Below are 13,200 nucleotides of genomic sequence, written 5' to 3' on the forward strand. Positions count from 1 at the left end.
GGTAGACAGAATGGTGTCTATCATGGAAAAGTCACGGAAAGAGGTGGGACTCCATGGGATTTAAAGAAAGGCCCATCTCTCCTCTAGATGACCACAACCACTTCCTACTCTTGTTTCTACTCTTGAGCCTCTAGAGTCCAGCATCACTGAACAGTAAGTCAGATCATGTGATCCTCTCCAGTAATAATTAGAGCAAACACTTACTGAGCATTTACTGTATGCTCAGCACTGATGGAAGCACATTTCATACATTATTTTATTTAATCTTCACAAGAGCCCTGTGCAGTAGAGTGTAGTACCATCCTCTATATTACAGACGATAGAACTGTAGCACAAAAAGGTTACCTGGCCCAGGAAGCAGCAGAAATGGTAGACAATTGCAGGCATCTTTTCTCTAGAGCTCAGATTCTTAAGCCCTATAACTGACAATCTTGGGTCCCTGTCATCCCATCACACATGGAATAAAATCCAAACTCCCTTCTATCCCCATCTTGCTCTAATCTCTCCCACACCCACCATTCTCCAGCTACAGTCTCCAATTGTGGTCCACATCAGGCCCTTTGCACTGGGAGTGCCCTTTGTCTGCAAAGTTTTTCTACTCTCTCATACCCAACCTGGAAGTATCTGCCTGACCTTGATACTCAACAATTTACTTTACTCCCCTAACCACTCACATGATCTCATTTAAGGCCATGGCTCTAAACACCATATCCATGGCTCCCAAATTTGTTTCTATCCTGGAACTCTCTAATGAGCTCCAACCCTGTGTATTCAACAAGTTCCCTGATGAGTGCTCTTACATATGCAGCAAAAACCTCATATTTCTGATAACCAAAAGAAAACACCTGACTAGTACCTTCCCCATCCTATGTCAGTTTTCCTATAAATATTGCTAATCATCCAGCTGGTTACTCAAGATAAATAACAGGAGTTAGTTCTTAGTCTCTGAGCCCTCATAGTCAACTCCATCAACAAAATTGACCTGCTGTATTTCATCAACAAAAAAGACATGCTGCCAAATGGCCCACTTCTCTTCACCTCCACTGTACCATGATCTATTACAAAACACTGTGATAACCTCCCAATTGATTCCCTTGTTTGCACCTGTGCCTTCTTCCAGCTCAGCCAAAGGGATCCTTGTACAACTTAGATCATGCCATTTCCTTTTATAATAATACCCTACAACTCTAATCTCATACAAGGTCTACAAGACTTCTAGGCCACTACGTGCCTTTGTAACCACAGCTCCTTCTGCCTGTTCACCAATGCTCCAGGCCCCCTGGACTTCTTTACATTTTCTGAGCATGCCAAGCTTATCTTAGACTTACGGCTTTCTCCATCCCTATTTATTCTACGTTGAAAATTCTCTGTCCCTAGGTTTCCCGAGACATGCCTCTCACCTTTTAGTTATCAAGGGAAATGTTCTCTCTTTGGTAAAGCTTCTCTGATACCTCTATCAAAATTCATTTGCTCCAGCACAAATACTGTTATCATGTTACCTTGTTTCCTCTCGCTATCTGAGATGATGAATGTTTGTGCGTTTACTTGTTTTTGTCTGTCTTTCCCATGAGAGTAATCTCTTTGAAGATTTGGGTATGATCTGGCTTCTTGTTCATACTGTATCCTCCAGAGCCCAGAACTGTAAGGGGCATTAAGAGCATTAGTTTAGGGGCACCTAGGTGGCTCAGTTGGTTGAGCATCTGACTCTTGATTATGGTTTGGGTCATGATCCCAGGGTAGTGGGACTGAGCCTCACATTGGGCTCCGCACTGAGTGTAGAGCCCGCTTAAGATTGCCTCTCTCTTCCTCTACCCCTCTCCTACTCTCCCTTCTCTCTCTAAATTTTTTTCTTAAAAAGATAATTTGTTTAATAAAAAACACCATTTGATTATAAGCTGACAAAATGCAAATAGAGGAAGTAAGATTGAAGACAGATGATGATACTGAGATTCCTATCCTATAGTCAGTGGGGATGGGGAGTGGATAAAGAATAAAAGTGAAGGGAACTTCTAGAGAGTGGAAGGAAATCTAATGCCTTTCCTGTGTTGAGTGTTACCCATGAGACCCTGGGGCTATACAGGTAAACAAACTGCCATGATCTCTGCCCTCACAGAGTGTGTGTTGTAGCATGTTGTTTGACCCCTTCGTCCCTATTTTAGGATAGGGCAGGGATAAGTACTCTATTTTTTATAGAAAGGGCCAGAGAGTGAATATTTTAGGATCTGCAGGCCTACCATTTGTGTTGCAAATACTCAACACTGCTGTTGTAGTGCAAAAGCACTACAGACAACACAAAATCATGGCTATGTTCAAATAAAACTTTATTTACAAAAGCAAGCAGTGGGTTTGATTAGCATGTGGGCTATAATTTCACAAACTCTTATAATTTGACAGGCTCTTCTTTTGTATGAATTTCTTTAGACCTATCATATAGAAAAGTAGGCTTTAGAATAATCAGGGTCTTGTATAGAAACATCTAGATTTATTTATTTATTTTTCAATATATGAAATTTATTGTCAAATTGGTTTCCATACAACACCCAGTGCTCATCCCAAAAGGTGTCATCCTCAATACCCATCACCCACCCTCCCCTCCCTCCCACCCCCCATCAACCTGCAGTTTGTTCTCAGTTTTTAAGAGTCTCTTATGCTTTGGCTCTCTCCCACTCTAACCTCTTTTTTTTTTCCTTCCCCTCCCCCATGGGTTTCTGTTAAGTTTCTCAGGATCCACATAAGAGTGAAAACATATGATATCTGTCTTTCTCTGTATGGCTTATTTCACTTAGCATAACACTCTCCAGTTCCATCCACGTTGCTACAAAGGGCCATATTTCATTCTTTTTCACTGCCACATAGTACTCCATTTTGTATATAAACCACAATTTCTTTATCCATTCATCAGTTGAAACATCTAGATTTATTATTAACCTTAAATCCCCTCTAAAGCTCTTAGGAGACACTGAGTAGACTTGAGCTGTGGACCTGAAGTTCCCATTATTCTTTTGTTTCAGTCCACTAATCAACCAGCTTTTGTAAGAAACCTCACAATTATATGGAGTTGAATGTACTTCACCTGATGAAGGATAACTGAAAATGGCTAAGGAGATGGTGGAATTGCCATAATTGGTAAAGGATAGGATTTCCAGCATCACACCACTGATAGAAAGGAAGAGGATGCAGACTAGTAATTAGTTATTCTGACTGCAGGTTAAGCTAATAACTTGGCGTCACTATGACTTCAGTCAGGGAGGAAAGCTGTGTCCAAGTTTGTAGGCCTTCGTGAAGCATTTTTCATTTAGCCGTTGGCTCATTAGCTTGGACATAAGAAAGGATTTCTAGAAAGAAGATGTCATCATTGTGTGCCATTCTTGCTCTGGGGTGCTTTTGGAAACAACAGCTGTGACCAGAAAATTAAATATTGTTAAGGGAAGAGCGGTAGTTGTTCTGGACAAATACCAAGAGCCAGGCTCCAGGAAACTGGAGACAACAGAATCAAACCTTCAGGTATGTATGCCATTTCTGGGCTGCTCCAAAGGTTGCCTTTGTGGCGGCTGTCCACCTGGTTTCCAGGGAGTCTTCAATTAGGATACTGAGCTGAGCTGATTCAAACCTGTGACCTGCACTGGCTCCATTACCATTAACACACAGAAGTCTTTTGTTATAGGAGGAAGGCACAGAGGGTATGGATGGCTTCACTTCAGGAAAACATACTTGTTTCAGAACGCCAGTTTCTTCTGTACAGAAAGCAACTAGATTGCCCCAATAACATTAACATTAATACGGAACAACAAAAAGCCTACATATCCTGAACTGGGCATACTGAGTTAATCTTGCTTCCATACCAAGAAATCCTTAAGGCAGCGTGCTTCATCCACGAGGGCCATCTCCCTAATTCCTTTTCCTCTACCTCTGTTTCACCTGGACCTGGATTGCACAATAGAGCCTGTGACCCTAAACACAGCCAGCACAAAACACATTTGTTCAGTGGCTCACTGTGCTCTCAGCACTCAGCACTGTTTAAATAATATGTGAGGAATCTACAAATAGTAGGGAAACTCCCATCCCATCACAGTGCAAGGACTATGAAATGCATGGTCCCAGGGAAACATAGGAATAAAACTGACTGTCATGGAAATACCCTTAGGCAGCAGGCAGGCTGCAGTGTGACTTTCACTTACCATGTCACTGAAGGTCCTCAGCATTCCTGCAGAGTTTGTATTTTTGACCACTATTTCACGGACACTCTTACCACCTCCAATGGAAATACCATTACTCACACAAATCTTATGGTGGGAATTCATCAAGATATACTACCTATGAAGTCTGTGGCCAGTCTAGGATATGATATCTAAGTGTTTAATAGATGCCATCTATATGGATTATTATTGCTTGTCCTGTTACAGATAAAGAAATAGAGGCTGAGTGGGTTACAGTGATCAATCCAAGCTACAAAACGTGTCACCATTGGGATGTGGACCCAATGTATCTGGTTCTTTCTCTATTTACAGGAAGGAATAAGGAAAGTACACTGGTCCATCTTCCTTTGTTCTTTGCCTTCTTAGCTTTAGCCTGGAAGTTCCAGAGCTACTTCAAGATTGCTTAAAATTCTACTCTGAGTACTTTATAGAGTATCAAAAGATAGATTATATTTTTAAATTTTCTATGCTATGTCTCTATGATACAATATAAAGATAATTCTTTGTATAACAGAATATGGATCTCTTCCTCTAAAAAGTCCTTACTACACTGAATGGATGTTCTGATGTTAGTTAAGCCAATTTCCACTTCCCAGGTAAAGACACTTAGGATCTTCAAGGCATTTGGTGGATCCCATTCTCTGGGTGGTGAGAAGAGCCTGACCGAGATGGTATGTAACATCACCCCTTTCATGGGTCACAAACACACAGCACAAGGTTTTCAAAATGTATGAGCATCCTTGGAAAATAAAAGCATTTCTAGGCATATGATTAACAAGCCAGAAAGGCCATGGCACTTGACAGAAAGGATGAGGCATTTCAGAAAGATAAGTCAAGATGCATTTATGAGCTGAATGCATCCCTCAGCTCGCTTGGCTGTGCTACTTGGTTCATAAACCAGGGATTAAGTCAATTTTCATTTCAACTTTTTCTTTCACCTTTAAGCAACCCCTAAGGTTTCCAGAGAATTTTGTTTGACCTTTAGCTAAAGTTCAACCTCTACCAAGTTACCAGTTTTGGATGGTCCCTAGGTGATCACTTATGACAGATTTCACTATAATTCAAGGAAAGGATAATCCCTGGCCCAAGAGTAAACAAAGGAAGTACTCCCAGTGGTCTCAGGGATGGCAAAAGCTATGGATTTAGTCCTGCTAATGAATTTTAGTGGTATTCTCACTGTGCAATATTGATCAGTGAAGTCAGCCTAGATGCATTTGCTGGACAGTGAACCCAGGGTATTTACCTCCATCTGCTCCTAAATGAGGATTCTCTCTGTGCTCCCTTGTAAGGGAAACTCGAGAAAAAAAAAGATGCAGTCCATGGGAGAAGGTCCTTTGGGAGTTGCCATTTACTTCCACAGTTAGGATGGGAATGTTGAACCCATCAATGGACTTTGGTGCCCAAACCAAGCAGGATATTTTTGCTATAAGCACTTAAGCTCCAAATATGCATTTATCTAACACCTAGCTTCCAGAGACCTCCCAGAAACACTCACAGAGGAAATGTGGAGGGGAGCAAGGGAGAGAAAAATCAGGCTTTTCCAATTTATAGTGAAGAATAGGACTCTGAAGTTGTCTACTTCTTACACATCCTAACTTTGTCTACTAGATCTGCCTGATTCCTAAAGAAGTATATAAAAGTTTTTCAATATGCCTATATATTTATTCAGAGGGGCTTTTCCCTAAAAATATTTGCTTATGTAGTCAACTACTGGATTGTTGTGTGCACATGATGAAGACAGAGTTGCTCCTGTCCACAGAAGTGAAACAGAGCCTCCAGTTTGCATGAAAGCCCATCCATTCTTATTCACAGACTCTACATTCATTGAATAAAGAGAAATTCAATGTCCATCTCATTCATGAATTAGAACTGAATGTCTGCATATACTATTTCTCTAACTTCCCAAATACGATAAGAACATATCAGCCCCTCTTAGTATCCCAGTGGACTGGAAGCATGTTCACTATAGAGGAAGATCTCATAGCTTTCTGCAGATAGTTCAATACCATGATGCCTCAGATTCAGCTTTCTGCATTCTTTCTTATTGATTGGCATACCTCAGGCTATTAGGTTTATTAACTAAATGATAATTTGGGGTGTGTCGGTGAGTATACAAGGAGATAAATGTTTCACAAATAGACTCAAAGCTTGCTGGCAGGAGACATGCAGTGATTTGCAAAGTATTTATCTTTCTGGCATCCCCCCCCCCCCCCCAGGAAAAAGTCATTATTGCTACCATCCTCTGAAAACAGAGATGTTTGTTTCCTGGGCAGGCTTGGATACTAGCCAAAGCAGTGGGAAGATTCCTGGAATTTCAATACACCTGCTGGGGTGCTCGGCTGAATGAGCTCCTCCCGTGGATACACCTGATCTGCCTGGATACTCACCCCACAGCCTCTCCCGTCCTCACAGGAGCACTCCAGCAGCCCTGCTTGTCTGAGAGAGCAGGGCTTGCTTTTGGCTGCTGTCTTCCAACTGGCTGCCCAGCCTTGCGTCTGATCCCAATACTGTTAAACTCAGAGGAAGCAGTGCTTCCTCACCCTCAACCTCCCTCTCTCCCCTAGTGCACACACCTGTAATGGCACACAGTCTATTCAATGCAAATAATAGTGTCCTGATAGAAGCAGTTGCCCCTCTATAGCCTTCTTTCTCTGCCATCATGCAACACTTTTTGGTGTTGCCATTGTCCTGCCAGGGGTCCTCAAACTCAGGCACTATTGGCATTTTTGGTCAGTTAATGCTCAGTTGTGGGGGGTCGTTTTGTGCATTGTAGGATGTTCACCAGCATCCTTAGTCTCCACCTGCTTGATGTGACTAGCACACCCCTCCCCACCACTTGTGACATCCACAAATGTCTCTGTACATTGCCAAATTTACCCTGGGCATAAAATTACCATGGTTAAAACTGATGCCATGCCACAAGTGGAGATAATGTGAGAAACTGAGAACTTCCCAGACCCCATGAGGAACCCAGAGGCACTACATCATTATCAACTCTCAGGCCTAGTTTGCAGACCTCACTGCAGAGGGATCTCAAAGCACAATGAGACCCACAGCAGGATGTAGGAAGGAGGCCTGGGGAGGGCAATAGGGATGAGTTGAAAGATTATGGATTCTTGGCCAAAAGCTGGTAGACCAGGTGGACTGACCTGGCTTTTTCTAAAGGTCTAGAGCCACATCATTTAGAAAACATTTTGAGTACCTGCTATGTCGTTCACTTAATCAATCAAGAAGCTTTATAGATTTCTTTTCCTTCTCTCCCTCCCCACATTCACTTTTCTAGTTTTTGCCACTGTCTTCTTACCTCTGGGTTCTTCCAAAGCCTCCCTGCATACCCTTTCTTCCAGCTTGCTCTTCACGGTCCATCCCTGGCCCCCACCCTCTGAAGGTGAGGGGTCTTTCTGAAATGCAAGTCAGACCATGCCAACCAGCCATCTGCTTGCTTCCCTGGCTTTCTAACCTTTCAGGATGAAATCCAAACTCCTTAACAAGGCCTGCAAAGCGACTCATTTCATTATCTCTTTCCCTGCATTGCATGCAACTTCATGTTCTCACTCCCATGGACCACTTGTGGGACATGTTCCTTTGGAGGTACACAGGTGGTTTTAGGTCACACAGAGTCATGACCTTAAAGCATGCAGAATCTCACAGTGATTGTTTAGTTTCAACATCCCCTTTTCCTTGTGCTCTTTCCAGGACTGTGCTGAGTTTGATGCTCCTTTGTCCTTCACACCTGCTCTAAGGCTTGATGATCTCCCATTTTTTTGTACCAGAAGAGAACAGGCCTCAGGCTCAAACAGCAGCATCCCGATGAAAGTTAATAACACCATTTTATTTTTCATTATGTTTACTTTTGTAGTTGCCTTCTATTTATAGCACATTCTACCACTCTTCTGTTACAAGAATGATACAGCCATTTCTTTTTCCATGAATGTTTTCAGGTAGAAAAAGGAAGTTGATTTGAAGCAACATAAATCACAGTAAAAGTGGTTCCTATACATGGCAGAAACTGCGATTACTGGCTGATATTTGGGAAATAAGGAGGTATTTGAATTTGTACCATGCTCTTTCATATCCCATATTCACCTGTCCCTCAGACAGGCTAAGAACTAGAGGCAGGCAGGGACAGGAGGAACTGGATTGTTCCTTGTAATCATTCATGTGTCCTTTGGAATTTGATGTAAATGTCACCCCACCAAAATCTGAGTCAATGCCTCACCCATGTGCTTCCCTAGCACCCTGGACACCCCTCATAGGCTCCGACATGGCACCTGTAAGTTCTGGGCTTATGTCTGTCATCTTCACTGTGGTTTCCAGTGTCTGGTAAAGGCTTGGCAGAGACAAGATGCCAAATAAATATGTCTTGATTGGATGGATGAAATGGAGAGAAGCACACAATCCTTTTCAAGCCAGCCCCGGGTCTCACCAAGAGAAAGGCAGAATGAGGTGACCAGATAATCCATGTCAGTGAGGATATGAACCCACCTCCCTGGGTGACAGACACAAAAGACCAGATGATGTAAATTACTCGGGGTGCAACTTCCATCTCCCCCTCCATTGTGAGCATGAGAATTTGTAGGTTGCCCCAGCTGGGTCTAGTGCCCAACCGGGGAACATAGCAAAGAACATACAGAAACCAACAGAACATAAGCTTGCTTGTCCCTAGTCTTTCTTTCTACTGGAGCTTTACCTTTACAAATTTGTAGCACTTGAAGGTATGTTTCCCCAGCCACTTCTGGATTGTAACAATTCCTTTTTTTCCTACTGACAAAATCTGATACTTAGCCTGGAGCACTTTCTTGCCAAGGAGAGAACTGTGGCAGACTTGTGACGCATGATAAAATACTACCGTAATGTGGAATAATGCTTTGAAATGTTGCCAGGGTGAGTGTGTATGCAGAATGATTGAAATCGCCTGCAAATACAAATGGTAGCTCTGTGGCTCATCTGTAACCTCAAAGTAGGAAAACTGAGATATTCTTTTCCCTCCTTTGCAATTTGCACAGCCTCTTGTTGGAAACTATGGAGATTATGCCACTGAAAGTAACTGCCATGTTTACTCCACGCACAATTTTTACTAATACGATATCCCTGTATACTCATTGGTCTTCTGAGGGTCCCCTGATATTTTAAGCTGTTGTGTAGTTGTTGTTGTGAATGTCTCATTGAAGTAATCATGTATCCAAACCCAAATTTTTATAGGAGGATGCGGAGGTCATTTGTGCAGTGCAGAAAATGACATCCACTTTGTCCGCCTTAGAAATAAAGGCTTCATAACCAAATGGGATTCAGTCCCCACTACACTTGCCCCAGCCCCCACATAATGGTGAATTCAGTGGAAATGATCAGTAGGTTGGGCTACGTGATTAGAAGAGCCACAACTGTGGGTGTTTGCTATATGTCAGGCATTTTGCCTTCTTTTAGGTAAAATGTATAACATCGAATATAATTAATAGAATTAGCTTCATTTTGCTGTTGAGAAAAATGAGGTTCACAAAGGATAATTTGCTTAAGCTCTCACAGACAATAAGTGTCTCAGCCAGGATGGAGCCCTAGGTCTGTGTGATTCCAAAGCTTGAATTTTTTCTGTGATGAACAATGTTGAACTAAAGCCAGAACACTGCCTTCTATGAGTTGAGGTCAAACCTTTACTATCTGTGGGCTTTGGACATTACTAGCTGGTTGTCAGGTACCCATAACTAGCTGAATACACAAATCAATGGAGGTTACTCATGAAGAGCTAGTAGCCTAATGAGAAATTTCTCATGCGCAAAAGCTGACCAAGAGGTAGAAGGAAATTCAAGCCCATTTCAGAGGCATCTGCCTCTTTATAAAAAGTGAAACCCCATTTTCTTTTGCTACAGAGGGACAATAAGAAAATCCATTCACTATATCTTGATTACTTCACTTGTTCTAAGACAGTTACTATGGATTAGGTACTTCCTACAAGCCATAAACCACATGCAGCACTGCATGAAGGATAACATAATCCTTGCAACCCAGTGATAGAGGCACTATTATTAGCCCCACTAGACAAGTGTGGGAACCGAGGGTCAGAGATTATGTATCTTGCCAAGGTCGGTCAGCTCATCTGGGATACAAACCCAGATTCTCTCATGGCCAATAGAAGTCATATACATAAGAGTGGGGCATTTTGCCTTGATGGAACCATTTTGATAGCTATCCCGATGGTTGTCAGTCAATTCCCTGGGGCTTCCTGGAAATGCAGGCACTGTGTCCATGGCTAAAAGCACTCCCCTCCCCACCTTACCCTTGCTCTGGGTTCCAGCCCACTGCCTTCTTTCAGGTCTTGAAATTGTTCCTTGGTACCCCAGAGCCCATGCACATGGTGCTCGCTAGCTGGGAACACACTTCTTCCCCCTCCTCGTGTTGTTGTCTGCTCTCCCACCTTCAGATCTCAGCTCCAGGGCCACCTGTTCAGAGGAGCCTTGCCTGCACCTGTGACTTAGTAGCCTCCTTCATTATAGATGAGCACTTTCCTTCAGAGCACTTCTCTGAGTTGGACCCTATTTGTTCAGATGGATCAGTGCCTGGGGCTCCATCTAGACTCATGCTTGTGTTCACAGCATTCAGCCCTGGGCCCGGCTCAGAGGAGCCTCTCACAACCTATTGGTGGAACAATAGGCACTCTGACCTACTAACCATGTCTGCTTCCCCATGTCGATGAGGTGCAAGCAAGGGAGGATGGCAAGCCAACTGACAGTGGGGTTGCGAGGCTAGATCTCCTCTCTGTTCAAGTAATGTCTCAGAATCATGTGCTTTGCTGAGTTAATTTTTACATTTCTTCCCCCATCTCCAAACAGCAAGTAATCTTGCAGATCAATGCCTGGGACCAAAGAGACTTATGGAATGTTAAGATTATGCACATAAACGTACCAACTATGACAGCCACACTGAGAAGAATAGTAATATTGTACCAAGCGATAGTTTATCAACCTTTGCCACTTATGAAATTCACAGCCAATTTAATTAAAAATATAACAGCTCTGAAAGCTGCTAAAATGACTATGACAACAATCAATCATTTTGTAATAGTGTTGAAGATCCATTAGGGACGTTGCACTGGATGCCAACTTTTTTTAAGCCCAGATAGTAGGGGCATTTCATTCTGCACAATTAATGTCACTGCATTAAAATATTGACTATCTATAAAGAAGAAAATACCAAACATCTTTATAACCCACATTTTTTTATGGGCAAAACTTGCTTAGAAAGGTGCTTTGAATTTATTTGTTATAAGCTACACATTTCACATTCAGAAAATTAAAATGGTTTCTACTGACTAACTCATTTAATCATTTACTTGATTTAATGAAAACCGCTATGCATTTTTCTCTTTCTGTTGCTAAGATTAATGCTTTCTGTTCATTAGCAATCAAATATTGCAGGAAGGTTTACATCTTATTCTCACTTAACTCACTGCCTTTTATTTCAAAAAATTCTAATAGAATTTAAATGGTATCTTTTAAATCATTTGGGAATTTTTCTCCTAGTAACTCACTTTGTCTTGTGGAAGACACATTGCTAGCTTTGACACTGAGACATTTATCCCCAACTTCCTTTTCGAGTCTCTCTTTCTTGGGGGGGATGGTGGGGGAAGGAGGAAGTATATATATACATACGTATATATATATATACACACACATACACATATATATGTATACGTACATATACATACATATACATATATATGTGTGTATATACACACACACAGATACACACACACACACACACACACACACACACACACACACACACATATATATAGGACAGGGAGTCGAGACTTCAGAAAAAATTATGTACCTAGCTTCCAGGGCCCCTAATTCATTAATGCATCAGCAACGTTGTAGTATCCCTTGAAATTCTGATTAGAAGGGCTCTTTGATTTATTAGTGGGCCTTTATGAGCTACCTTGGAAAATGAACCTATTAAAAATGTTAACCATAAGAAATCTGGCTTTCATTTAATAAGGAATCGAAGCCACTGGGTACAAGAGAATCCAGGCAAACATGGCACACTTCTGCCATCCCTCATAGAGAGGCTCCCGTTGCAAATGCCATTTCATTACAGCTGTGTCATCTGCACATGTGGCCTCATATCTGCTCTCCATTTCAATTTTCAGGTGTGTACAAATGGGCAGGTAAATTCCACTTGAAATACCTACAAGGGCAGATTCTACAATGGAATCTTTTTTACGATCAGGATGGTTACAAAAGAGTATAATCAATTTCAATTACTAAATAATAGAGTCAGTAGTTTAAGAGCACCATGCCAAGTTTTCCATTCCTATCAGGACAAAAAAAAATGTTTGTTGACCCCCAAAATGCTTGACAGGAGGAAATAACAAAAGGTAGATGATGGTGTTTATACTGAATGTAGATACAGTGGTTTAAGGACTTTGGGTATAAAAATATAAGCATTCAATTGGGAACACTAAGAGGGTAAGGACAAAGGAATCTTTTGGGTAGTAAGAAAATGATGTATTTTAAGGTGATACTCAATAAGCCATCTAAGTACAGGAGCAGACATGTCCCTAAGTTTTACTATTTCAACGTGTTTTCTGCTTTTCTTGTGTGCATGCATGCATATGTGTGTGGAAACGAATTTATCTGCCTTCCTCACTGCGTTATGTGCTATTGATTGGTTATGGGAGAGGGATGTAAGAATCTTCTTTTCCATGTTATGGTTCAGGAAACTGAAATGCAAGGCATAGGTATACTTTGACACTAGCATAGTGATCTTTCCTTCTTAAGCACTCCTAAGGATAGCTGTTTTATCATTTGTGCAATTATTAAGTGCTTGTCACTGTTCTAGACTGTAATATACATGAGAAGCACAGCAGCTTCTGTCTTGTCCATTACTGCAGCTCCAGCACTAACTTGGCTGGTAGATGCTTTGTGAACTTCTTTTGAATGAATGAATGATTTTCCCAGGTCATTTACTATTGGAGCATTAGCCAAAGCAGGAATAAATTACAGGTTAC

General features: G+C 41.7%; 1 protein-coding gene across 10 annotated transcripts in view; it reads right to left on the reverse strand.

The window, feature by feature from the left end:
• The window catches only part of FHIT (fragile histidine triad diadenosine triphosphatase), a 1,422,334-nt gene that overhangs the window by 52,612 nt on the left and 1,356,522 nt on the right, over positions 1 to 13,200 (reverse strand). The gene's annotated exons all lie outside the window — the stretch shown is intronic.

This window comes from Panthera onca, chromosome A2, assembly GCF_046562875.1.
Source record: "Panthera onca isolate mPanOnc1 chromosome A2, mPanOnc1 haplotype 2, whole genome shotgun sequence".
NCBI classification, from domain to species: Eukaryota; Metazoa; Chordata; class Mammalia; order Carnivora; family Felidae; genus Panthera; species Panthera onca.